Source organism: Lepidochelys kempii, chromosome 13, assembly GCF_965140285.1.
Source record: "Lepidochelys kempii isolate rLepKem1 chromosome 13, rLepKem1.hap1, whole genome shotgun sequence".
NCBI classification, from domain to species: Eukaryota; Metazoa; Chordata; order Testudines; family Cheloniidae; genus Lepidochelys; species Lepidochelys kempii.
The window spans coordinates 29,801,410-29,827,116 of record NC_136392.1 but is presented as its reverse complement, the minus strand read 5'-3'; the positions used below and the strand labels follow the sequence as shown (position 1 = coordinate 29,827,116).

Genomic DNA, 25,707 nt, shown 5'->3' with positions numbered 1-25,707 from the left:
TGTGAGTGTCAGAGGGTGAGCATTGTACATTGGGAACATGCACACAACTTAAAGTACTTATAGCTCCCCCAGAATTAATTATAACTATTCCCTCCACCCCCACATTAGTGAAAAGCACTCAGCCATCTCTGCAATACAAATGTTGGAGTTTAGATCCAAGTATTTTTGAGCTATGACATGCCAAAAAGACATTGAGAAACTCTTCTGAAAGTCAAGACAGCTCTTCTAGAGCAAGAGTTCCCAAAATGTGGTCCACGGCCCAAAGGTTGGCTGCAACACAGTCCTGCATGGTCCGCCATGGGTGGAGTTGGGTGGTATTGTGGGGCATTGCCCCCCAAACTATATATGTTGGTGGAGTGGTGGCCGGTGATGGTCTCTGCCAAGATCCAGAGGAGCCCAGTGCCCCTGGAAGGCGAAATGGAGGCGGAGGGTCAATAGAAGGGGCCGGCCCTGAGAAGTGATGGCTCCCATGGCAGCTGAAGGAGGCAGGAGGGTTCGTGGCCAGCCCCGCTCCCTAGCTGCTACATCCAGCGATGTGTGGCTCTCAGCCCCACGGTCCCACCAGGGATCGAGGATTGGTGGTGGATGATTGGGACCATCAAGGTAACAGGCGGGCGCGACCCGAGTGCCTGTCTCTGCTTAGCACTGGCGGCCCCCAAGCCCTTCCCTCGTTCCCAGGCAGGGGGGTGCCTGTCAGGCGTGCCGGGTGGGTAACTGAGGTAGGGCTGCCAGGTGACCAGCTTAAGGCACTCAACAGGCTGCTGAGGTGGAGTGTGTTGGCAGGGACTGGCTGTGGCACCTGCCTGCACCCTTCACCCTCTCACTGGCCCCAGTCCCTGCTGAGGCAAGGGGCCATGCATGCCCCAGGGTGCCCCCTCCCTGACGGATGCATGTTAATAGTGGGCCGCGGTGCCTATTGCAGTTGCACAGGTGGGCCTCAGGGGAAAAAAGTTTGAGAACCCCATTCTAGGGAATCCCTAGGTCGGGAAATACCTTGACTAATTTCCCTCAAACTTGCCATCAATCTCCCCTCTTGGGAGGGCTCTTGTCAGGCTAATTTGGAGGCAGGTGGTTAAATTTTGGCAAAGTTAGGTGGGAGAGAATTCAAGATTATGATGGAATATAGGTCACCAATTATGGGAGAATGACTAGCTCCAGAACGTGGTGCAGATAAATATGCTATGTGGTTTTTGTCCTTTCCGGAGAGGAGCAATTGGCAATGATGGTGTGTAATGCAGGGTCTGGTAATAAACACCTGGGAAGGGAATGCCAAAAGTTAGATCTTGGGCCTGATTTCCCTCCCACACCTGACTGAGAGTGACGTGCTTTGGATGCAGTGGCATTACTCCCAGTTTACACCAGCGTGAGAGAGAGGAGAATCATGCCCCGTTTCGTTAGTCAGAGGTTGCTGGTGGGGTGATATAGCTCTGTTAATTGTCACCAGACCTCCCAGAGGGATCGTATGCAATTGACTAATTTTGAAATTTGTAATAGAAGACTATTGTAAAGTGGCCAGAGCTGCTGGGGGTGGGAATTGAAAGCCAGAGCAGAGTTGCAGGCTTGGTGGTATGTCAGGGTCGTAACCGCTGGCAGCAGTGTAACTGTTGCCCAAGTGGGGTTGCTTTTTCATCACAAAGGTCAGCAGTTATCTCTCTGATCTCTTGCCTCTATGTGCATGGTGCGTATCACTTTTATTTCCTTTAATAGGACTCTCTTTGTCGATAACAGAACTCCAGCAGGAATAGAGGCAGCAGCCATCTTGAGTAAATGCAAGATGTTTTCAGTTTCTTCTCCTTGCAGATCGTTCCTGGGCATCTCCTGCTGCCTGGGAACATTTGAAAATACTTTTATTTCCTGTCCTCTGCCACTTGGGATTCCTCTTTCTATGATTGGTGTTGCTGCAACAGCCTAAAAAGCAACAGAAAACCGGGAAATGTGCCCCAGATAACTCATTTGTTTGAAATAAAAGATCTTTGTCCTAAATGCAGCATTGCAGTTAGTTACCTGGTGCTGAGGCTTCTTTGAGATCACAGGGTTATGTCACTGCCTCAGTAGTTTGAGGTGTTAAAAATAAATAAATAAAGCAGGCAGGAGAGTTAAAAGGCAAAACTTTGTAACCTAATACCACCCTAACCTCTAATTCCCAAGGTAGAAATGTGCCCTTCCAGGGATTGCCCACGTCTATTCCACTCTAGGGGGGTGCATACCCAGTGCACTATCTTGAGTACACTGGTGCACACGTGCCTGGAGTGGATTAAATAATGCAACACATCTTGAAGAATAACAGTTACAGAGTAGGTAAGTGACTGGGGTTTTTTTTTAAACCTTGGTCTGTGTGTAGGAGAACCTGTAGCATGTAACTTGGCCTCTTGAAGAGAGACACCCTGTCCATTGTACAGTTGCAGTGACAGCCATTTGGGATTTAAGAGCCTCGGGATGTATTCAGGGAGAAGTGGGATTGGAGCACTAGGGGTTGCTGCACATGAGGACCAAGAGGCGCTGGCAGAGCAGTGAGGAGTGCCTAGGATTGGGGTGGCATTGGCATGCTGCTGGTTAGGTGGGACAGTAGCACAGCTCTGAGCGTTCTATGGCGCCTGCCGGCTCTGATCATTTTAAGAACGTCTTGGTTACTTGCTTTCTTGAGCACTAAATATGAATCATCATTTTTAAAAGGGGGAAGCAGAGACAGTAACAAATTCTGGCAGTTTTACTGCAGCTCTGTTAAAAAAAGAAAAAGAGGATATTACAATTAATGGGCTTGCCCAGTCTGAATCTGGGGTAAACATAAAATGCTATGTTAAGAAGGAGCAAATATTAGGATGAATTGTAGAGGGGAAAGTATCTGGTTGAGTCGCTACTGCTTTAGCTGATAACCAGAGTGTTTGGGCATTTATTCCAAAATTCTTCAAATAAATCTTTCTGAAAGGAAGAAAGCTTAGAAGTTTAGAAAGCTTAGGGTTTAGAAATGCAGTGCCGGAAAAACCAGACAGTGTTCCCTGACTGTTGTTAATAGGGACCAGGAGACTGGAGAGATTAGTTATTTAATACAGCCTGCCAATGTGGGACAGTAGATGACCTGGATGTGGACGTATACATGATGGGAGGATTTGGGGTTTTCTGCACATTATAAAGTTCTCCAGAATCTACGCTTGAATTTAAACCAAGCATTTTGCCCAGTTGAGGGTCACACTGGCAAATTTTCAAGAGCATAGATTGGAACGTATTGCTGCTATCAACTTTCAGAGTTGGCAGAGTGGCCCCTGGAAACTACAAGCACATTGCATGCTGGTGACCATCTCCATCTGAGCAGCCTCATGCACAGCTTAGGATGGAGCTCTGCGAGCAGTCTCCATAGGCTACCCCTCCATACTCAAGTGATGGCAGCTGTAGGTTGTGTTTTCACCATGCCTTACTCTTTAAAGTTTCTGACCTTTAAGGCTTCCAAATGCCTTCATACCATAAATGGCTGAGGAGCTTTTGCCTTTGCTTCTGGGCAACCTGAGACATCAGCACACACCTCACCCGTCAGTGCCATTTGTGTATTATTTTTGAACCCCAATTATGGTAGCAGTCTCTCTGGCGCTAGCCCAAGGCAAGCATTGGGCCAGTGTTGCTGTAACACTGAGGGTGGATTTTCAGAAGCACTCTGCATTGACCCAGCTCTGCTTTCACTACAGGCTGTTGTAATGCTCCCATTGTCTTCAGTGGGGCAGAGTTAGGCCATTGCTGGGCCCCTTTGAAAATCCCACTCTGTCTCACTTTGGGCAGGTGATGACTGCAGGCTCCTTGATGCTCACCCTTCAGTTTAATAACTCTCTGATTTATCTTGTGCCCAACTGCTTGGCCTCTCTAAACATGGCTGTCTTGGTGCAGGCACAGCCCAGCTGATCTGATGCTCTTTAAGAGAAATAATGCCACTTGGGAAATGGAGAAGGTAACGTTTGTGTACTTAGAGCTCTGTTGAAATAAATGGCGTCTCTTTCAGCCCATGTGTTTCACTGCCTATGACGTTCTAATGAGCTCAGCTGCTTTGGCCAGCTGGCCAGTACCGAACCGTTGTGTATAGCGCTGCTGTTTCATGTACCATGCTGTTGGTAGCCCCCTACAGTCCAGCCCTGTCAATCATTTCTGTGCTCTCCATCCTGCCAGAAACAACCAGCTAATGCATGTACCCAGAGTGGCTGGAATAAAGCTGTAAACAGTAAAATATAGCAGATATATTTGAATAACCCAGACATTTGCTGCCCTTAAAAATGAGGGTAAAAGTGTGTTGTAGCCTAGTTGTGCAATTTGAGAGTTCCAGACTCCAGGGGATTGCTCTGAAACTCAGTGCAGCAGCAGTGCCAGCTTTTTCAGTGCACAAGTGACATTGCTTGACTCTTGCAAGAATACTGCCCTGCTTCACAGAGCTGTGGAGGGTGAACCCATTAGTGTGTGTGAGCTGCTGGATGCTTCATTGATGGGAGCCCCAGAAGCACCAAGACAGAGCTGGATATTAAAACATGAAGCAGAGAGAAGCCTTTATGTTGTGGATCAAACTTACCCATCATCTGGGTGGGGATGGTTTCTGCCAGTGACTCCTAATGACTGGCTGTCTTTTGAAGAGGCACAAAACAGGAAATAAGAAAAACCCTTCAAAATTTTCAGTCTATTGAGGGATCCTGGAAGAAAACCTGAAAAAATGACTAAATAGGCTCTGTCCAAGCAAATGCCCAGACAGAGAAAACAGGGCGTGAGAGAGAGTCTACTGAGAATGGGCGCAATCCTGGGGAGTCTCACAACATATCTCCAGCCCCAAGTCTACTAGTGTGGGGGTATCGAGATGGACATATTCATTGCCCAGTAGGCTTCCATAGCTCATCTGTCAAAAGGACAATTCCCGGGTGTTCTTACTGCAGAATGCTTCTGCACCATACTGAGGTGGAAGCCCTCAGTGCAGGAAACTGCCCAGAACTCAGAACTTTCTTGCCAGCCAGACTTTCCAGGTGCCCTAGTACATATTGCTAGCAAAGGAAGCCCACAAACTGACTGACCCTAGGGGCAACCACAAATGTTTGTGGAGTGTCCTCGCGAGCATATAAACACTGACTTGAGTTAAAATCTAGTGTTGACAAACTCATGGGTGTGACTTGCCCAATGAGCCTGTCCTTAAAGTAAGGGAATAGTGGAAAATTTGTAGTGCGTAACTGAAGTCAGAAGCTGGACTGAGAGAGCTTTAGCCATGTTGGGACACTGCATTTCAGCTGATTTCGCCCTTTGTCATTCAGCGGCGATGTGTGTCTTGTTCTGCAGAGAGGACTGATTTCGTGTCATGCCTGCATCACAGCTGGGGCTGGTCTGAGGCACTCACTCTGGGTGCTTCAGCTCCTGGATACTGAGTAAAGCTAAATTAGTCTCAGTTTGGAAATGTTGAACTTTTTGTTCTTCTGTTTAGCAAAGGCCATTGAGAGCCTGGTGAGCTTCTCTGAGTGTTGTCTCCTAGCTGGTTAGCTGAAAGGCTCTCAGCGCTAGCAGTGGCAAGGTTGCACAAGGAGCTCTTCCCCAGGTTTGGCTCTGAGGCCCCACTGGTTAGTGTGCGTGTGTAAAATACAGTCGAATGGCTTCTCAGCTCTGTTTGGATGTGGTAAAGGTAGGGAACCTTCTCATTCGGTTTGGATATTTATTTAAAAAGCACAAAGGACCAGAGAAGAGATTGAAGGGAACTTGGTGTTTGTTCTATTAGTGAAGTTATCCATGTAGATCCTCCATATTCAGCTGTTAGGTATTAGGGTGTGGGAGCTTATTTGATTGTAATTTAAAACTAGTGTGTTTAAATGAGATTAGCTTTTGATAGGTGTGGCTGCAGCTGAGATGGGGCTAGGCAGAGTCTCTTGGCAGCAGGGCCATGCATGGTAAAGTGTTTCCCGATCCTGTTGGCTTGGTCTAAGGGGAATGGTGGCTAGGCCCAGAAAATACAGTTGCCAATGTCTGAAACTTGTTTCCAGGGCATTTTTCCAAATCAGGTTGGGGTCTAGTGTCCATCAAACTCCCCCCCACACCCTAGAGAGAGATGTAGAACTAGGCTTTCTTAAAAATACACATTTCTTAATGATCAGAGCTTCAGAATTTCGGCTGTTATTGAAGAAATGGCCCTGTGACTCATCCTCAAAATGGCCTGTGTTGTAAACTCTCTGCCCCAGCCATCTCAGCGGAAATGCAGTAGTCACAGTGGAGACGTTGGTGACAATGCAGAAACAAATCAGAGCAGTAAAATCCCGTTGTCAGTTTAGCACAGTCTGTATCGGCCCAGTGATAGGAGTGATTCGTTACGATTCTCAGATAACAGACTACTTCCTAAAACCTATAAATCTGTGCTTGAAGCATTGGCTCGCTTGCCCCGTCACACCAGACATTGTTATCCAGACAGGTAACCTACAGGTTCTTTGGTCATTTGGAATTGTTTTTTCGCTTCTGAAAGCTGAGCAAGAAGCAAAGCTTGAAGTCTGCATGGCAGGTGTAGGCTGCTAGGGCGTAGAGAGGTGCCAGGAAGTTCTTCTGTTGTGTTCGCAGCATTGATGGATGAGCTTGGTGAACTTGCACATTGGCTACCTCAGTGCTTGTTGCAGGGACGTGTGTGTGTGTGTGTCAGATTGAAATGTTCCTGGCTGCAATACTGAGGAATACATGAAGAGAATAGGCTGGCACCAGGACAGTGAGCTTCTTGCTTTAACAGAAGGCTAAAGCAAGTAGAGGTGTGGGGTGGGCTGAGATGTGACCCAAAGTATCTCAGTGTAGAAGCTAACTCCTGACCAGAACACCTGTCCAAAAAACTAACTCCAACCTTCCTTGTTCACAAGTCCTGTGTGTAAGGCATTGGAGACCTACAGAGCTTATCACCTGCCAAGACTTGAGGCTGGGACTTTTTCTTCTGCAAACAGTTGGTGTCTCAAACATCTAGAATGGTGCAAGGAATCCTTATGCTGCTTTGAAACGTTAGTGAGGCCACCAACTGCAGCCAGCGAAATCCAGAGCCTGGCACTTGGCAGGTGAAGGGAGGGGAATTCCTTAAACTTACAAAACCTGGAGAGACAATGTACAGTCTAAACCAATGAGTCTCAAGAACTGGGCAAAAATTCTTTTAGTTTTCCCCTTTTCAAAGTCTTAGCCTGATTGTTGAACAATAGCTGAAACTTTAACCCAGGCAAGGACAGAGTCCACGGATCCAGAGATAGTGTGGCATTAGGGCTAAAACAGACCTGAGCTGCCACAGCAGGGAAGCCCAGGGCAAGAGGGCTTCCGTGCAGAACAAATCAAGGTTCCACTCCCTGCCATAAGATGCAACCTCTCTGTGAGGCTGGGCTGATAGCAAGATGCAGTTGGGAGCCTACATAGGGATGTTTCCTTCCACTGCTCCCAGTACCATGTTTGTTTTCCCTGCTCTGTGGTCGGAAGTGGCTTGGGATGGTGCTGCCCTCAGATGATGGGTGTCCTGGGCCATATAGGAGGAGGACCGAAGGGAAAAGACAGTGACTGCTCAGTCTCTTTTTCTGGTGCATGTTGCCTTTAACTAAGGGCTTGTATACACATGGAGCTATTCAGGAACAGCCATTCCTGAATAACTCCATGCGTGGGTGTACTTATTCTAGAGTAAGTGGTTTGTTCCTGTGTAACTTAACCATACTTGCGAAGTGTATTAAACTAGAGTTACACAGGAACAAAACACTTCTTCCAGAATAAGCATGTCCATGCATAGAGCTATTCAGAAGTAGCTGGCCTTGAACAGCTCCATGAAGAGACAAACCCCAAAGGCTCACAGTGGAAGAACAGAGCTGTGTCCTCACCTAACAATCCCCTTTTAGCAAAAGACCCCTAAGGTAACGTTCACCCATGTTCACTTGCAGTACTGTTCATGTGGAAACTCCCACGCACAAGGCGTAAGCCAAAAGCTCAGCTAACTACCTGAGTTAGGGAAGGAGCTTCCAGTTTGGATTATTCCAGAGGTGATTCCTGAGTCCTTTTTCATCACATTGTTGTCATTGGCAGAGATTCAGTTCCAGGCTGCAAAGGAGCAGTAGTTTGAGCTGCTGTGGCAGTTCCTATTTGCTCAGTATGATTACCACCTACAATTTTTCTTAGGCATCTTGTTTGGCATTCATTCTCATTCTCTCTCTGCTGGTTGGGTGTGTACAATTTATGGCTCTTGCAAGATTTCTTTCCGGAAATTGCAATGCATTAGCAATGATACATCTCTGGAGACAGTAACTGAGTAAGAAGCCAGACTACTTAACACAATACAGTCAGAAAAATAGATTTCCAATACAGTGATTAAATTTGGTGGTCCAGTTTAATTAATGGCAGGTTAGATGAGGAAAAATACTTCTCTGTTAGGAGAGACTTTTAAATAATTGTCAGAATGTGACATTTCAGACATTTATGTGGAAATAAAGCTAGCTTTTATGTTTTGCTGAGTGGGTACCCATATCCAGAAACTGTAGCTGGAGGTATAAAAAATCTGTAGGGATGAAGCTTTAGATGTGAGACGCGGAGGGGCTTTCTGTCTTATGGTTATGAAGACCAGACAAAGTGGCACATTCTTGTACGCCTTGGGATCAGTGACTGACTCTTGTAATGGGGACATAGTCTAATGGTGTCTTTGTAACCAGTTAGTGACTTTCTCATCTCATCTGGTTGCAACACACACAGTTGAGTTGTACTCACATGGCAGCTTTTCTGCCTCACAACTATGGCTGTGCATATTTGTATGGCCAGCACTTTCCATGCTGCTGAACCATGTTTGTATCAATGGAGTGTATTCTGGGAGAACCTGAGTAGCTATTCCATACTGCCATTCCCCCTGGTTGAGAACCACTGCAATAGACTACTGGTTTTCTTGCTTTCACAGGAGTGAAAACAGTAGGGCTTTCTCTAAGTCATAAGAACAGCCATACTGAGTCAGACCAGTGGTCCATCTAGCCTAGTATCCTGTCTTCTGACACTGGCTGCTGCCAGATGCTTCTGGCAATTGGAGGTTTAGGGACACCCGGAGCATGGGATTGCATCCCTTACCATTGTGACTAATTGCCATTGGTGGACCTATCCCCCACGAACATATCTAGTTCTTTTTAACCCATTTATCTTTTGGCCTTCACAACATCCCATGGCTATGAGTTCCACAGTATGTTGTGTGAAATACTGGTGCCTTTTGCTTGTTTTTAAATCATTTGCTTATTAATTTCATTGGGTGACTCTCATTCTTTTGTTATGTGAAGGGGTAAATAACACTTCCATATTCACTTGCTCCACACCATTTATGATTTTATAGATCTGTGTCACGTGTCCCCTTAGTTGTTTCTTTTCTAAGCCAAACAGTCCCAGTCTTTTTAATCTCTCCTTGTATGGAAGCTGTTCCATCCCCCTCATCATTTTCGTTTCCCTTCTCTGTGGATCTTTTGCAGTTCGAATACATCTTTTTGAAAATGGGGTGACCAGAACTGCCACAGTATTCACTGTGTGGGCGTACCCTGGATTTATATAGCAGCATTACGTTTTTCTGTTTATCAGCTAACCCAGTGGTTCCCAGACTTGTTCCGCCGCTTGTGCAGGGAAAGCCCCTGGTGGGCCGGGCCGGCAGGTAAACAAACCGGCCCGGCCCGCCAGAGGCTTTCCCTGCACAAGTGGCGGAACAAGTCTGGGAACCACTGATCTAACCCTATCCTAATGGTGTCATAAATATAAAGGGAAGGGTAAACCCCTTTGAAATCCCTCCTGGCCAGGGGAAAGCTCCTCTCACCTGTAAAGGGTTAAGAAGCTAAAGGTAACCTCGCTGGCACCTGACCAAAATGACCAATGAGGAGACAAGATACTTTCAAAAGCTGGGAGGAGGGAGAGAAACAAAGGGTCTGGGTCTGTCTGTAGGCTGCTCTTGCCAGGGACAGAACAGGAATGGAGTCTTAGAACTTTTAGTAAGTAATCTAGCTAGGTATGTGTTAGATTATGATTTCTTTAAATGGCTGAGAAAAGAATTGTGCTGAATAGAATAACTATTTCTGTCTGTGTATCTTTTTTGTAACTTAAGGTTTTGCCTAGAGGGGTTCTCTATGTTTTTGAATCTAATTACCCTGTAAGATATCTACCATCCTGATTTTACAGGGGGGATTTCTTTATTTTTATTTACTTCTATTTTTTATTAAAAGTCTTCTTGTAAAAAACTGAATGCTTTTTCATTGTTCTCAGATCCAAGGGTTTGGGTCTGTGGTCACCTATGCAAATTGGTGAGGCTTTTTATCCAACATTTCCCAGGAAAGGGGGGGTGCAAGTGTTGGGAGGATTGTTCATTGTTCTTAAGATCCAAGGGTCTGGGTCTGTAGTCACCTAGGCAAATTGGTGAGGCTTTTTACCAAACCTTGTCCAGGAAGTGGGGTGCAAGGTTTTGGGAAGTATTTTGGGGGGAAGGACGCGTCCAAACAGCTCTTCCCCAGTAACCAGTATTAGTTTGGTGGTGGTAGCGGCCAGTCCAAGGACAACGGGTGTAATATTTTGTACCTTGGGGAAGTTTTGACCTAAGCTGGTAAAGATAAGCTTAGGAGGTTTTTCATGCAGGTCCCCACATCTGTACCCTAGAGTTCAGAGTGAGGGAGGAACCTTGACAAATGGTTTCTAACATTGTTCGTTTTTTTGACTGCTGCTGCACGTTGAGTTTCAGAGAACTGTCCACAATGACTCCAGGATGTCTTCTTTGAGTGGTAACAGCTAATTTAGACCCCATCATTTTGTTTGTATAATTGGGAATATGTTTTCCAGTGTCCATTACTTTACACTTAACAACATTGAATTTCATCTTACATTTTGTTGCCCAGTCACTCAGTTTTGTGAGATCCCTTTGTAGCTCTTCGCAGTCAGCTTTGGACTTAACCATCTTGAGTAATTTTGTATCTGCAAATTTTGCCACCTCACTGTTCTCCCTTTTTTCTTAATCTAGATCATTTATTAATAAGAAGTGGGTTTTTTACCCACGAAAGCTTATGCCCAAATAAATCTGTTAGTCTTTAATGTGCCACCGGACTCCTTGTTGTTTTTGTGGATACAGACTAACATGGCTACCTCCTGATGCTTGACGTTTATTAATATGTTGAACAGGACAGGTCCTGGTACGGATTGTTGGGGGACCCTGCTATTTATCTCTCTCCATTGTGAAAACTAACCATTTATTCCTCTTTGTTTCCTGTCTTTTAACCAGTTACTGATCCATGAAAGGACCTTCCCTCTTATCCCATGACTGCTTTACTTTGCTTAAGAGCCTTTGGTGAGGGACCTTGTCAAAGACTTTCTGAAAGTCCAAGTACACTATATCCACTGGATTCCCCTCGTCCACATGTTTATTGACTCCCTCAAAGAATTCTAATAGATTGGTGAGGCATTATTTCCCTTTTTACAAAAGCTGTGTTGACTCTTCTCCAACATACCATGTTTATCTCTGTGTGTGACGATTTGGTTCTTTACTATAGTTTCAACCAGTCTGCCTGGTACTGAAATTAGGGTTACCAGCCTGTAATTGCTCGGATCACCTCTGGAGCCTTTTGTAATAAATCCACGTTACATTAGCTTCTCTCTTCTATCCTCCAGGTACAGAGGCTGATTGAAACAATAGGTTACATACCAGTTAGTCATTCCTTCACTCCCTCTTGGGTGAATACCGTATGGTCCAGGTGACTTATTACTGTTTAATTTATTAGCTTGTTCCAAAACCTCCTCTACTGATACCTGGATCTTGGACAGTTCCTCAGATCTGTCACTTTAAAAAATGCCAGACATTTCCCTTTCCAATGAGCAGTAATTGTGAAAGGGGGGCTGAGTGTGAATGATTTAGCTTGCTGATGGTTCTCTTACTTGTTGATGTTTTGTATTTGCGAGGGCATTTTGGTGCATGAGTGGGTTTGGAGTGCAATCAACCTGGCAACCACTTCTGGAGACCCTGGTAATTGTAAAGACCAAGGGTCTGAAAAACTGGGACGTGCATAATCAGCCAGATCCTGTTCTGCAACACTTCCCTAGCACATTTTCCTTTATGAGGCACTGAAGTGAACTTAAATGCAGATGCATAGAGGTATAGCGTCCTTGAAGTTGCTGAGGTAAATATCTGTACTTGGTGTTACATCCACATCTGTCTTACGCAGGAGGACAGGTACTACTTAACTCATCTGTGCAAACAGGGTGTAAATTTAACCATGAGAGTAGTTAACCAGTGGAACAATTTACCAAGGGTTTTGGTGGATTCTGCATCACTGGCAAATTTTAAATTAAGATCAGGGTGGATAAAAATCAATGATTTATTTAAAAAAAATTTAAAGATCGGATTTTTTTAAATTTAAATTGGATTTTTTCGATGAAATGCTTTTTGAGGAAAAAACCTATCTAAAGATCGTTTTAATTAAGATACGTTATAGCTCAAAGATATCTCATCATGGAATAGGGATTATAAATTCCAATTCTATGGTATGAGACAATATATTCATGTAACGTTTAAGAAAAGTTTTGTAAATGAGTTCCAATAGTTCATGGATTAGGGACCCAATCTTATGGGGTTCCAGGGGCTTCTGTATAGATTATTTAGGTTAATCTTTCTATCTACCCAATGGGACTCAGTGCTCAGTCTAGAAGATACCATCAGAGATGCTTAGTTTTGCAGTTCTCAAACTGTGGATTTGTGTCTCCAGAGATACCATGCTTGTTAACAGCAAAAATGTTTTAAATAACTAAATAAATAATATATAGAGGTGAGAAATAACAGACTTCAACCCTATTGTCCCTCTGCAAATTTGTGTACACAGAGTCAATCCCTTACTTCTCTAAAAGTGCAAAGTTTCAAAAAGTTCAATGAATAGAAGATTGTTGGGGGCGGAATAGATCTGGTCAAGGAGAAGGAGTCTGGAGATAAATGTGAGAAGGGAGGGACAGGCAGTAGAAACAAAAGTGAAACTGTTTGAGCAGCATAGTCCAGAAGTCTTGAGGTCTTTCTGAGTGTAGTCTTCACTGGTTTGAGATCTACCATACCATTCTCTCACTAGTAGGGAAAACCTCTAATGGCAGCAGGCTGTAAAAGAGACCCAGTTTGGGAATAAGAACCATTCAAGAAATGTATGTTTGCTGATGATGTTTTAAACAAAGTCACACCAGTAAACTGGTGGAAGTCACTTAAGCACTTGGATTTAGAGACTGTTGAAGTGATAATCTCACTTTTAACAGGAGTAGCTTCTTCGGCCAGTGTAGAAAGAATATTTTCTTCCTTTGGACTAATTCATTCCAAATTGAGAAATTGTTTGGGACCTGAAAAAGCAGGAAAGCTTGTTTTTCTTTTCCAGATTATGAACAAACAGGAAAATGAAGGTGAAGACGACTGAGTTAGCGGCAAAAGCCAATATTTTAAGTTTCTCATGTTGACCTGGCTGACATAGGTGATTTAATTTTTTTTTTAAATATTTCATTTAACTATTTTAGTTAAAAACAATTTTAACAAAAACAAACCTGATTTTAAAAAACTTGAATGTTTAACTAAATTCAAAAATTCATATTCTTGTTTTGTTAAAATATTATATGTTTGCTGTTGAAGAAAAAAAACAACAGAATATATAACGTTGTTTTAGTTAAATAAAACAATTTAAATGTCTGTCTGGTGATGTTCTCCTCCTAATACAGCATGGCAAGAAAATCCTTCAAACATTAATGATTAACCTGTTGAATTGCAGATAGTTCACCTCCCAATGACTTCATAAATATCTGCTTCAATTACTTTTGGTAAATGAAATAAGCAAACTATCATTCCTTTTCTGATATAGCTGTAAAACTAGTCTGAAAAGTTTTCAAAATAGATCAGTTTAAAAATGTATAGTGTGTACCTTCTAAAAAGGAAACCTACATCTATCTCTGAGTTGTGAAGAATATGTATTAAGGTTATAACAACCAACAAGAATGTACTTTTATTTAGAAATCCATGATTAAATAGAGTATTCCTGACTAGTGGTTTAAATCATGATTTAAATCAAATCTACCCTGATTAAGATTGGATGTTTTTCTGAAAGATCTGCTCTAGGAATTATTTTGGGGCAGCTCTCCGGCCTGTGTTATACTGTGCAGACTAGATGATCACAGTGGTCCCTTCTGGCCTTGGAATCTATGAGTCTATGAAAAAACACATTACTCATCTAAAGGTACATGGTGGGCATGTTTTCTTGCTTTAGTAAATCCTCCCAGACTTAAAATTTCTGTGCTGTTATAATTGGCCCATCGAGGAAATACTTTAGTTTGTTTTTTGGTAGACAGGTATTCTCAAAACCCCTACTATAACTGGTAGCAGTTAGGCTTCTTATTCGTAAAGCGTGTCACGATAGCAACTGAGTGAGGCAGCCAACAGTGGAAATATTCTGGAATTTACAAAACAAGTTGGTTTATACCTTTGCAACTCGACCAAACCCAAGTGCTTTGTTTGGTAAGGAGTTGGCTTTGCTTAAGGAGTTAAAACCTTTGCTTGTTCCATCTGTGTAGTAAGTTTTGCTTGGGAGTTGACTCTGGTTTGGGAGAGTATGTGTCTGTGAGAGATTTGAAATGAGGTGAAATAGCTGAGCCACTTCTTACAGCCAGGTCCCAGGGAACATGGGGCCAGATTGTGAGATCATCATGTTTAGTACCTATCTCCAGAAATAGTCTCACTGAATTCAGTGGGACCATTTGTAGAGAAACATGCTACTAATTATGGGTAAGGGTATCAGTGTACTCATAACGAATGGGAAGGCTGTCTATGAGTGCTTAAACCCAGATAGGTTCTTGAAACTGAAGAGGTCATTACTAAAAGAAGCATCTCCTGGGATACTGTAGCTTGTCTGCGAGCTACTTTGTTTCCATTGGTAGCCATTTCAGTGCTGCTGTTTCTGCAGGAAGACAGAGCTGCAGATGCAAACAGTGCAACCCGTTTTCTATTTTGGAAGAGAATGTGGAGGAACTCGGACAACAGCTGATGTTGCTGAGAGAAATCACTTGCAGACCAACTGCATATAGAGCTTGAAGAGAGGCATGGTCAGGGGAGCTGTGGTAGGTTTAGACCACATGTGGGATGGATATACAGGTGAGTGGAAGAATGTGGTAGCAAAGAAGAGAGGAGGAGCAACTCATAGTAACAGAGCCATTTGGTTTTGACAACAGTATTAGAATAAAAGAAAAGGAGGGCTTGTGGCACCTTAGAGACTAAGAAATTTATTTGAGCATAAGCTTTTGTGAGCTACAGCTCACTTCATCGGATGTATTTCTTTCGTGAGCTACAGCTCACTTAATCGGATGCTCACAAAAGCTTATGCTCAAATAAATTTGTTAGTCTCTAAGGTGCAACAAGTCCGCCTTTTCTTTTCTTATCCGTTCTTTTTGCGGGGATAGACTAACACGGCTGCTACTCTGAAACCTGTCAGTGTTAGAATAGTCTATTCTAGATTCCTTGTGGGACAAGACTGAGGATAAACAATAGCCTGACAAACCAGAGAAAGGTGACCAGTGAAAACAGTAAGAGTCAAACGTCCTTGATACCTCAAGTGTGGAACATGCTCCAGGCCAAGTGTGACTGATAAATAGGGCAGGGCAGTATGTTCCCCCCAGTGCCACGAGAAGACAGGCCAAGCCAGCTGTGTATGAAGAAGGGTGCTGAATTTCTGCGTATTGTGATTTCCATTCCCATTGATTTCAGTAGGTGTGAGGGTGCTCAGCACAACTGTAGGATCATGCCGTTAAGGGAGCTTCCTGCTAGCTGGGATGGGGAGCTTCTTTTCCACTCCAAAACCTGACATGTCACTCCAGTTTGAATAATACAGGTAACCATCAACCAAGAGCATTTACATGTCCCTATGGACAAAAGTACAGAACTTGGAATTGAGAAATAACCCAGTGGAGAGGGAAGGAGCGATCCTGTGTGACCTAATGGGCACTCGTGATACAGGGGGCGAGAGGGGCTCCCCCAAAGGGAATACTGGGCTCAATACAGTTGATATAGGAGGAAGATACAGAGGAAAATGTCAGTTTGTCAAATCAGCTAATTTAATAACAGAGGGTAATGGAGAAGTACTTTATCTTTCCACTTCTGCTGTCCTTACCCAAAGGAGAAAGTTTAAAAACTCCCAGAAAGAAAGAGGGTGAATGAGATTCCTGGCCCACCCACCAACGAGCTCAATCCCCAAGGTACAGACCCCCTGAGAAGAGCTGATGGAAAGCCAGGGATGCAGAATTCCCGTGGAAACTGCAGAAACAATCAATCTGTAGAAGTCTGTGTTCTCACTAGGAATAGGCACATATCTGTGGGTGACCTAGTTCTGTTTTTTTGGGCTTACAGTACTGTAGCAGCCAGAGTGTCCATTGATGGCTATACTGGTGTACCCAGTCACTGGGGAGGGCAGGACTGGGCTCAGCTTCCGAGTGTATTGGTGGTGCAGCTCGTAGCTCAGGGAAAGCGGACATTACAACTAAATTGCTTAGGCTAACTCCTACCTCTGATGCCATCTTTCTTAGAGCACCAAGTGAGGAGAACTCTGGCCAGAGGGCAAGCCAAATATGTCTAACTTATTTGAGAACTGGAAACCCTTATGAAGGAATTCCTGCTCTCTGCATGACTCTCCTTTTGGAGGTGGTAGTTTGTATACCTGTTGTTTCTGTATACAACTCACTGTTGCTTCCACCTGTAACTTTGCTGGTTGGCTGTAGTGAATAACACTGTGGTAGATTAAATTGTTTATGGAAGATTCTTTTAAAAGTTGGGTGAACGTTCAAAAGAAGTAAATATCAAGTACAGTTTGAGCTACAGAATGAACCAATCTGCACCTTGAAGGCACATGCAGATGTGGGTAACTTTTTCTCTTGCTACCATGGTATTTTTCTATGGCAAGATAAATAGACATGAATCTCTTGTCTTCTGTCAGCATGGATTTATGCCAGGCTTTAAGTGATTAAACTCAGTTTCTATGACTGGCTGAAAGCTTGTCTAAATTACTATTTGTCCTCATTATTAAATTAACCTTGGAGAGAAAACAGATACAGATCTCTGAGATGAAATTATTCTGGGCAGACAAGACAGCCACAAGTAAGATACTTACTAAGATAGGTATGGCGTATGTACCACTATAGCTACAGCAATGTAATCTACTTGCTAATGTCATAGATATGCCTGCAAAATGAGCAGTGCATTTTAGTGCAATGGGTTTCTGTTGTGTATTAGAGGAAAAGAAAATATCTTCAGTAAATCCTCAGTGACACAGAGGAATGGCTACATCAGGATTTTTTGCTTCGCTTTCCCCCAAATGCTTCCCTTCCCGTGTTTTGGATGTCTCGGTGGGAGAATTTGTAGTTGCTGGTGGCAGTTATGTCACTAGCACTTAGCTAGCACCAGCAGAATGAAAATAATTCCATACTATAATACACATCAATTTCTCGCTGGTGCAGCCCAAAAGCCCAGTTATGCAAAATATAAAGCTGTTCTAACGACCCTCATCCTTTGCTGGGCATGGACAAATGAAGCATGGGTGAGACGGACCTGGGGAAGTAGAGAGGTGAGTATGGGGAGAGGCTGGAGCTTGGAAAGAGAGTGAAAATATCCAACAAAAGAAGGCTTTTGGAAAATACATTAACATTTCAATCTTGTACAAGTCATCTGTGTTTGTATACAAAGACTTTAATCCAGGAGCAGATAGTCAACACAGTCACTGATGGACAGGGCTTGAAAAATGCACATTACCCGCTCTTAGTCCTAGGAATAAGCTTGCTACTCTGGGCAAAAAATTGCTTGAGCCACTGTGTTCCTGATGCTTAAACTGTTCTCGCTGCGTCTGTGTGTAGTGTATTGTCAGTTCTGTGTAGGGGATGGTTTCCTGACTATAACTTACTACCAGGGCTGGTCAAATAGCAGAAAATAAAATTTCATAGGCTAATTTCACCAATACTATACTACTATACTTACTGAATAGTATTTGACTGATTATGGACCTGGTGAAATGCCTCAAAATGTTAGTCAAATCCATCCAGTAGTATATCTGAATCCTGCTCCACTAACCTGCATTACTACATCCTTTGGAGTTGTCAGACCTTCTCTTCTCTTCTTTCCGCTCCCCAGGTTTTTGCCTTTCACAGAACACGATACATCTCTTCCTGAGTTGTCTTCATCCTCTGCTTTTTTCCTTTCTCCTACCTTGTGTTGCATATTTTTCCCTTTGTTTTCCCCTAAATCTTTCTGACTACTTTTTTTCTGTTCTAACACCAGACCTTTCCAGCCTCCCCCATTCAGGCACCCCACCGATTTTGGAAACTTTACCAGACATGCAGTAGTCAGAGGACTAAACCTATTAGCCACAGAGGTATGGTCACCTCACCATTCGGGGACAGTGCATCAGTGAGACGGCATCTCTTGACCTCTCTGCCTGTTGAGAAAGGGGAGCGTGCTGGGATTCCTCCGAGGGCGCTGTCCCTGGACCCTGCTGTGGGGACTCCTTCTCTTATGTTATTTTGTCAGTGTTTGATAAACATCAAGTTCTCTTCCTCTGTCCTTCCCAACACCCTGCCCCCCTTCTTTCCTCCAACCTCCTGGTTTCTGTGTGGGTGCTAAATCTTTGCTACCTCACACCTCCCCCAGACTCCTGGTGGCTGCAAGGAGGGAGGAAGGGGGCTCTCCCCCCTCACATTTTGGGCTTCACTTCTGAGTTCCCTTCCCCTGAGAAAAGGAGTACTTGTGGCACCTTAGAGACTAACCAATTTATTTGAGCATGAGCTTTCGTGAGCTACAGCTCACTTCATCAGATGTTTACCGTGGAAACTGCAGCAGACTTTATGTATACACAGAAATCATGAAACAATACCTCCTCCCACCCCACTGTCCTGCTGGTAATAGCTTATCTTAAGCTATTACCAGCAGGACAGTGGGGTGGGAGGAGGTATTGTTTCATGATTTCTGTGTGTATATAAAGTCTGCTGCAGTTTCCACGGTAAACATCTGATGAAGTGAGCTGTAGCTCACGAAAGCTCATGCTCAAATAAATTGGTTAGTCTCTAAGGTGCCACAAGTACTCCTTTTCTTTTTGCGAATACAGACTAACACGGCTGTTCCTCTGAAACTTCCCCTGAGAAGAGTTCCCACACCTGCCTCTGCAATTAGGAATGTTTGTAGGCTGCTGAAGAATGAAACTGACCTGATGCATGTCAACTTCAGGGCTGTCCAGCTGGATCTGAAAAGCAGCATTGTTAAACTAACAAGACTGGCTAGTTTTTGTTCATGCAGCTTGGGAAGCTCTGGGCAGTAGCAGGGGTTCTGGAGCAGTCTGTCTGCAGACTGGACATTGCATTGGTTTAACCTTTGTTCATGTTTGAAGGGTTATCTTTGTAATCATAAAGGCCAGAAATTTTTGTACAGAATCTAAGTTTTTATTTTAAAGGGTTGGCACTTGCCTGGGGAAGCTTCCTACATGTTCTGGGCAAGAGGTTTTTCAATCCTGCAGGTAAATGGCTCCAAAGCATGAAGAGGACAGAAATAAAATCCTCTTTAGGAGATTCTCAACACTTTCATTTGTTTACATAATAGACCTTGAAGTCTTGATTAACTTCTAACAGGATGTACCTGCTGTTTGAAGCCATTGAGATGGGCCACCGTACAGAAAAAGTAACACAAACACCGGAGAAACCATCATTTGTGTAGTATACAGTACTAAAGAGAGAACCTTGAGTTACACAATCTTTTGGAACATGTCTTAAGCTGCACCTGGTACTTATTGCACAGATTCCCAGGATTTGAGGAAAAATTACAGACACTCTGGTAAATCAATCCTTTTAATTTCACTCCCCTATAGAAGAACTGCCTTTTCTGTGCAATATTCGTTCCAACCGGTGCTGATTTGGGACAATCATGTACTCAAAGTCATCAGTTAAAATGTCTCGCACAGATAACTAGCTCAAGAATTTCTTCCTGATTTTTTTTTCTTTTGGTGTATCTTCTGCCCATTGGACTCTCTGTGCTACACATCCCTCTTTCCTTTTCCAAGGATTGTGTCACTTGTCCAGTAGTGCTTTTTGTGAGCTGGAAAAAACAAAAACCTTAATCACAGTTTTATAACTGCCTAGCATTGCTGCAGCAAGTTTCTCAGGTTCACTAACCTCTAGTCTAATGGGATTGCTAATCTGTCGGCCTTCCGGAGAGACACTGTCTACCCCTACCTGCTGCAAGGCAAGGAAAGCGCATGGGTGATGCACAGATCAGTTGCTATTCAAGGTTTAATGTGAGGCTCATGCCTAGTTAAGGACACTCTTGCAGATACATTCCCTGCTCTTTAGCTCTTTGGGGGCACAGCTGGTAAATTAGTTTGTCACCTGCTGAATCTAACAAGATCATATGGATAAGAAGTTAAAACTGTTATTGCTAACAAACACTGGCAGAGATATTAAACCTCATGAAGCCACTCTCTGAGAGATCCACGTCAGACTTATCTGGGGGGCAGATTATCCCACATCTGCTATGGCAGGGTATTTACACCTTTCTCTAAAGCAGTCATATCAGACCTCAGTGGTTCAGGAGCCAAATTAGCCATTAACATTGCCCAAAAGAGACACAGCAGTGTCAATTCATTGCTTCATTTACTGTCATGCTCTGTGTTCAGTCACAGTGTGTTTTAATATCCTGTACTGCCAAGAGCCACATTAAAAAAGCCACTGACAACTCAAGAGCCTGAGACTGCTCTAAAGCATCTGGTGCTGGCCACTGTCAGAGACAGGGCACTGAGCTGTAGCCCTCGGGTCTGATCCAGTCTGTCTGTTCCCATGTTTCTGTGTCACTAATTTAGAATGAACTCTGTGGGTTAGAACTTGACCCCCTGGCTTCCAGATGGAGAAAAGTACTGTCAGGGTTCCCTCCCCACTCTGAACTCTGGGGTACAGATGTGGGGACCTGCATGAAAGACCCCCTAAGCTTATTTCTACCAGCTTAGGTTAAAAACTTACCCAAGGCACAAATCCTTCCTTGTCCTTGGATGAGTAGTGCTGCTACCACCAAGTGAGTTAGACAAAGATTCAGGAAAAGGACCACTTGGAGTTCCTGTTTCCCCAAAATATTCCCCCAAACCCCGTCACCCCCTTTTCTGGGGAGGCTTGAGAATAATCTACGAACCAGATAGGTAAACAAGGTGAGCACAGACCAGACCCTTGGGTTTTTCAGACACTAAAAACCAATCAGATTCTTAAAAACAGAACTTTATTATAAAGGAAAAAAAAGTAAAAGAAGCACCTCTGTAAAATCAGGATGGAAGGTAATTTTATAGGGTAATAAGATTTAAAACAGAGGATTCCCCTCTAGGCAAAAAAGAAAAAAAAAACAGGGCTAAACCTCCCTCTTAGTACAGGGAAAATTCACAAGCTAAAACAAAAGATAAACCAACACATTCTCTTGCTATACTTACAATTTGTAATCTTAGAGGCTTATTTCAGGTTTGGTTTTAGGAGAGGGTTTTTTTTTCCTGCCTGATCCCTCTCTTTGTCCCGAGAGAGCAACAATGAAGCACACAACAAAAAAACCTCCCTCCACAGACTGCAGATTCCCTCCACAGATTTGAAAGGATAATCTTCTCTTATTGGTCCTTTTGGTCATGTGCCAACCAGGTTATTTGAGCTTCTTAACCCCTCACAGGAAAAGGAGGGATTTTTTGCTACTCTTTAGCTATATGGTTATGACAAGTACAAACACGTATGTGCAAGATTTGGACCGACAGATTGTGCTGGAGAATGTCGGGAACTGTGCTCTCAAACCAGCAAGAGAGCCGGTGGGGTTAAAGTCATGTACAATAGGAACACTGTGCGACTGCTATCTATAACCACACTTACATGTTGGCTTGACAGAATGTGACTTTCAGGTTTTATAATTGTGCTGGATAATATCCAGGTTTATTTTTAAGCATTTTTTAAGATTTTTATCTATTTAAAATTTTCACTGTGGGGTCAGACAATTATTCAAGGACCATACACATTGGGGTTCGAAAGGTTAACGCTTTATAAACTGTTAAAACACAAATGGTCGGCGTTCCATGTCAAATATACAAAGTGTGGCAAATTGCCGGCACTACTATGACTGGTCTCACGCTTCCTCTTCTTGGGTGGAGGTTCAGGGCACCGTTTCTCGCCCCTGTACTGGGGTATTAACGGCCCCACTAGTGTCCTAGAGGAGGGGAGTGGAGAGGGAGGGACCCGGGCCCACCCTCTACTCTGGGTCCCAGCCCAGGGGCCCTAGGGATAGCAGTAAAATGCTTGAACTAGCGGTTCCTTCCCCTGGGCTACTTCCCTCTCCTGCCCTTGAGCTTGTGGGGCTTCCTGCCCTCTCTCTCTCTGCACAAACCAGGTGTCCCTTTACCTAGGGTCTTGGTCTTCTTAGCCCACCGCAGCACTTCTCCAAACTCTCCTCTGCTTCCCTCCAAACTGCTCTCTGCTCCAACACCAATCCACTCTGCTTCAACTCCTCCTCTTGTCTGATTGAAGCAGGGGGGTTTTATCATGTGACTGGCTTCAGGTGCTTTAATTAATTTATAGCAAATTTTCTTTCCTCTACAGGGAATAAGGCTCCCTTCTAACACTCTCCTGCTGTCCTCTGGCCATTCTATATCACATATCCCCCCCTCCCCGCCTTGCTCAACTCCATGGGGTTGGGCTACTTGGGAGGAGAGGCAGTGCTGTCATGATAGGCCATCAGCATTGCCGTGTTGGCTTCCGGCCCGATGCTGTACCCGGAAATGGACGGGCTGCAGGGATAGGAACCACCTAGTCACTCTTGCATTCTTCTCCTTGTTTCTGTGCATCCACTGGAGTGGGGCGTGGCCTGTCATGAGGGTAAACCACCACCCCAGTAGATAGTAGCGGAGAGTCTCCATAGCCCATTTTACCGCTAAACATTCCTTTTCAACAACGGCGTACTCTTGTTCCCTGGGGAGGAGTTTCCGGCTGAGGTACAAGATCAGGTGTTCCTCCTCCCCTACCATCTGCGAAAGGACTGCTCCTAGCCCTACCTCCGAGGCATCTGTTTGTAGGATGAATTCCTTCTCGAAGTCTGGGGCTATAAGTACTGGATGGCAGCAAAGGGCTGTCCTTAAATCTGCAAATACTCTTTCTGCTGCATCAGTCCACTTTACTATCTCGAGGCCTCCAGCCTTTATCAAATCAAATCAAATCAAGGGTCTATGGCCCTGCTCTTGTGGCGAAATGAGGGATGAATCTCCGATAGTAGGATACTATCCCTAGAAATGCTCTGACCAGCTTTTTGTGGACTAGTTGAGGCCAACCTTGTATTGCCTCCACTTTATTCCATTGGGGTTTCACCAAACCTCTCCCTACTACATACCCGAGGTATCTGGCCTCAGCTAGTCCTATCTTGCACTTGAGAGGGTTGGCAGCGAAGCCGGCCTTCCGCAGGGCTTCTAGCACCACTTCTACTTTTCCTAGGTGCGTTTCCCAGTCAGGGCTATGGATGACTATGTCGTCTAGATAGGCAGCGGCATACTTAGCATGGGGTCGCAGCAATTTGTCCATAAGTCCTTGGAATGTTGCAGGGGCCCCATGGAGTCCGAAAGGGAGGACAGTGTATTGGAACAGGCCATCAGGTGTAGAGAAGGCAGTCTTTTCCTTGGCATTCTTGGCCAGGGGAATTTGCCAATATCGTTTGGTCAGGTCCAGGGTGGTTAGGTATCGGGCCTTGCCTAACTGATCAACTAGCTCATCAATGCGTGGTATCGGATAGGCATTGAATTGGGATACTTCATTCAACTTCCGGAAGTCGTTGCAAAACCTCAGGGTGCCGTCAGGCTTGGGGACTAGGACGATAGGGCTGGACCATTGGCTGTGGGATTCTTCAATAACCCCGAGTTCCAGCATCTTCTTCACTTCTGTCTTAATTTCTTCCCTTTTGTCTTCCAGTACGGTCTTATTGTCACCCTTACTCCGGGCCTGGTGACAATATGATGTTGGACCAGTGTCATATGGCCCGGCTGTGTACAGAACGTGTCCTGGTTCCATTGGATCGTATCAATGACCTCTGTTCATTGTTCTGGAGTTAACTCAGGAGATATCTTCACCTGCCCCTGTGGGTCGTCTGTCTGGGGTGGAGCTCCCCAAATGACCAGGCACGTCTCTTGTTCACGCCAGGGCTTCAGGAAGTTGATGTGGTAGGTTTGCTCTGGCCTTTGGCGGTCTGGTTGTCTGACCTTATAGTCCACCTCCCCAATGGCTTCCACTATCTCATATGGTCCATGCCAGCTGGCCAGGAGTTCGCTTTCGGCTGTCGGCACTAGCACCATCACCCGTTCCCCCGGCTGAAATCTCCGTACTTTCGCCCAATGGTTGTAATATGTCCGCTGGGCCTCTTGTGCTTTTTCCAAATGTTCTCATACTATAGGAGTTACTAGAGTTATTCGCTCTCTCATCTGTGTCACGTGCTCAATGACATTCTTTTCTGAGTTGGGTTGTTCTTACCAGTCTTCCTTGGCAATATCTAATATTCTGCGTGGGTGGTGTCTGTATAGTAGTTCAAAGGGAGAGAAACCAGTGGACGCCTGGGGGACTTCCCGTGTAGTAAACATTGGATATGGTAGAAGGGTATCCCAGTCTTTTCTGTCCTGAGCTACCACCTTCTGGATCATACTTTTAAGGGTACGATTAAACCACTCAACCAGTCCATCTGTTTGTGGATGGTAGACTGAGTTCCATATGGCCTGGATGCGGAGTAGGGTACATAAGTCTTTCATTAATTTTGACATGAAAGGGGTTCCTTGGTCTGTCAGGATCTCCTTAGGGATGCCCACTCTGGGAAAAACCTGGAGTAGTTCTTTTGCTATTGCCTTGGATGTGGGGTTTCTTAAAGGAATGGCTTCTGGATACCGCGTGGCGTAGTCAAGGATGACTAGTACATTTCGGTGGCCCCATGCCGATCTTTCCAGTGGGCCCACTATGTCCATGGCTATCCTCTCGAAAGGGACTTTAATAATAGGCAAAGGTACTAATAGGGCCCGCAAATGAGGTAAGGGCTATGCAACTGGCATTCAGGGCGGGAGGCACAATAGCGCTAGACCTCTGCACGTATTCCTGGCCAATAAAACCTTCTTAGGACTCTATCCAGTGTCTTGTGTACTCCTAGATGTCCCCCAAATAGACGACTGTGAGCTAACTCTAGTACTGCCCTTGTGTGTTTCCGTGGGACTAAGAGTTGCTCTACTTCTTCCCCTTGTATTTGCGCTGTCCTGTACAACAGATCGCGTTTGAGCACATAATATGGCTTTGGGCCTTTGGTCTTTCCTTCCACGGGTACGCCATTTACTTCCACTACCTCCTCCCTTACATTTGCATATAGCGGATCATTGGCTTGGTCCTGCCCGAAATTCTCACGTGCAGTACCAATCTGACCTAATTCCAGGGGGCCTGTTTCTACTCCGCCCCCTGGGTTGCCCCTACTTGGGCTGGGAACCCCCTCCGAGTCCTCACTGGTCTGAATTATCTCCTGGCCTGCTGAACGGGTTCACCTACCAACAAGGGAGGTTTTCTAGTTCTCTGCTAGAATCCTGGTCCCCAATCTTTTATCTGCCTTCCTTTCCTTTCCTGCCTAGACTTTTGGGGTTTTCTGGGTGAGGAGAATAATTCTGGGGCAAATTCAGCAAACACTGGGGTGAGGCTATCTGTAGGTGCCTCCGTTTCAACCCG

The 25,707-nt window shown here is 44.6% G+C and overlaps 1 protein-coding gene across 5 annotated transcripts in view; it reads left to right on the top strand.

Moving 5' to 3' along the window:
• ACSS2 (acyl-CoA synthetase short chain family member 2) overlaps nt 1–25,707 on the top strand; it is a 79,052-nt gene that overhangs the window by 6,892 nt on the left and 46,453 nt on the right. Inside the window, exon 2 of one of the 5 annotated variants that reach the window (XM_073309933.2) lies at nt 11,216–11,387. The exons of the other annotated variants lie outside the window; for them this stretch is intronic. The gene's annotated coding sequence lies outside the window, so the exon portion shown is untranslated. The remainder of the gene's footprint in view (nt 1–11,215; nt 11,388–25,707) is intronic. 5 annotated transcript variants of the gene reach the window in all.